Below are 2,639 nucleotides of genomic sequence, written 5' to 3'. Positions count from 1 at the left end.
CTCTCTCTCTCAAAATAAATAAACTTAAAAAAACCTTCAATTGTGTTTTATTCCACATAAGAGTTCTAAATTTAGCATCAAAATGTATCACATATTCCCTCTCTCTATGTGTATACACGCACACAGAGTGACCCAACACTGAAAACGTCCATTTCAAAACTCATTTAGCTCCCTTATGCTTTCCATATACCTACGTTATTCCTTAAGAAAACCTCCTCAGAGAACTCATGTATAGGGAATTATTCTATTCCCTATTCATTGACCCCAACAAATTCATTCTACCCTTACAGTATTTCTCAAATCTGTCTATGCATTTATGCCATCGTTTTCCCTTCATCTAACTACTAGCTAGATGCTGAGTGCATATTCCCATAAACTGGATCTCTACTTTAAGTTCACAAAATTTCTACACTCTACTCTCTCTTTCCTTTATTGTTTGAGTACTCTTATCTGACATTCACTTTTTTTTTCAGGTAAAAGTCACGTTTTCCTTTTAATTGACTACTTAATTTACATCATTTCTTCTCTTGGCTGCTACTTCGATAGCAATCAGGTCCTCACCTCTCAAGAATATGCATCTGAACAGGCTGACACAGAGCCATTGTGAACACATACCCCAAACCAGGGCTTTGGAATAACAGAACAGCAAAACCAGCCTTTCTCTTCACTTTAGAAGGGGTTTTTCACTCTGAGGGTCCAAAGCTCAAATTTCCAAACACAGAAAACCTGGAGCTCTATGCAAAATGGAAACCAAAATGTATCAGAGAGAAACACAGTCAAGACAGATCTTGAGAAATAAGTATCTGATCATCTGGCCTCTTGTATTGGGAATGGCCCCACTCCAGAATTTTTTAAAGGAAGATGTTTCTGTTTCTGTTTCATTTCCCAAAAGGGTATAAAATCTACTACAAGGATATAATCAAATAAACCAGCTCACTCACAAGACACTCCCAAATAATGATTTTTGGTTGCTGAGCACAGTCAGCAAATTATTTCAAAGTGACAAAATTCAGAGTAATCTGAGATTCAAACTGACAGTCCCATTTGCCATAGGTTTATGTAAAACATACATAGTTTTCCACTGTATGTGTCAAAGGACCAAGATCTCATCGAAAAAAGTTATTTTTCAGATTATAGTGGGACAAAACAGTAGAGTTTGGAAAGGCACCTTCTCAGAGAATGAACAAAAAGCATTTTGCAAAAGGTTCACATCATTTTGCAGCAGAAGGACTGGAGTTCAGTGCCTGTGACCTTCATTAGCTTGACCCTTCCTCTTCTTTGGTTGTAGTGGCCTCAGTGGGTCTCCCTCTGTAAAGGTTCTGCTGGCTTCTCCTTCTCCTCCTCATCTTCCTGGGGATAGAGGTCAGGGTATTTTTGCATGCATTCCTGCATGGCCCAGAAGTGATATACACGGTCTGACTCCTTGTCAGGAAGCAGGAAAAGGCCGACTTGAACTATTCCCCACAGGGGCCACTGGCCATTTCCCCAAGGCATGGGCAGTTCCAGTTAATGTCTCCATTTGGTAGGATCAATCTGTGCTCCTCTTACGGATCATAGCTATCTATCATCAGCCACCAGCTCAGCATTGCTCAGAGTTTCATGGTCTTCTTTGGTCACAAACATGATTTGGCCCTTCCCTTCCCACAAGCAGTAAGCCATGGCTGCAGGCTGGCACTCAGACCTCCCAGCGACAGTGGTGGAGGCAGCACAGACAGCAGTGGGCTCCTGCTATCACTTCTTCTCAGGCAGGCTGGCCAGGTGGCTGAGGACTCACACTGCCAACTGCACACCTGCCTCAGCCTGGTAACTTTTATTTTCACAGCTTAACTTACTTCACATATTTCTATGGTGTTTTTTTTTTTTTCCTGCCCAATAACTTTCACTTTTCCTCTAGCACTGGTGTATTTTCAGGATTTTTTGAAACATAAGTTGCACTGTGTCATCAACCTGTGTGATCTTGATCCCTGCCATAGTACGAGCATAGTATTCATACCTAGTATGAACAGCATCAATGAAATATTTAAAAACTTATAGTGATGACCATTTTAATGAGCCTGGACATGTTGTTTGATACATTTCCTAAATAGTGTATTATAATGAAGCAAGAAAATGTTTTCTTTTTTCACAAATTAGTTATGACAGGCTCAAAGATATTAGGTAACATAATACACTATGTCCAAGCTTATGTACATAGAAGGGTGGTGGAGTCACACTCTGTCCATTACCTACAGCCCCTGCTCATTTCATATCTTTACGTTGCCAATGAAAAAAACTTTAGAAGAGGTCATAAAGTAGTCAAAAAATAGTTTTGCTTGCTGATTCAACAAAATCATTTTGATTTCTGCCAGTGGCTTTTTGAACACACTTTGTACTTTATGTAATTTATTTATTTACATACATTCATCTGTCTTGACTGTGAGCAAACTAAGACCATTAAACGACCTACCAAATTTAAGAATTAAAAAAATTACTGAAATTATATCATGACATTATGCATTTCCTCAGTATCCTATTCTTCTGGTGGCTCCTCCCTTCCCCCCCACCCCCGAACTTTTTAAAGATGTAATTGACACATAATAAATACTGTGTAATTTAAGATAATTTGATACACATATATATTGTGAAAAGATTACCACAGT

General features: G+C 39.0%; 1 pseudogene; it reads right to left on the bottom strand.

The window, feature by feature from the left end:
• Window positions 1-1,256: 1,256 nt before the first annotated feature.
• On the bottom strand, window positions 1,257-1,659 carry LOC115528160 (annotated as a pseudogene).
• Window positions 1,660-2,639: the final 980 nt, after the last annotated feature.

This window comes from Lynx canadensis, chromosome A1, assembly GCF_007474595.2.
Source record: "Lynx canadensis isolate LIC74 chromosome A1, mLynCan4.pri.v2, whole genome shotgun sequence".
NCBI classification, from domain to species: Eukaryota; Metazoa; Chordata; class Mammalia; order Carnivora; family Felidae; genus Lynx; species Lynx canadensis.
The sequence above is the reverse complement of the archived record's forward strand: the minus strand, read 5'-3'. Positions and strand labels throughout refer to the sequence as shown.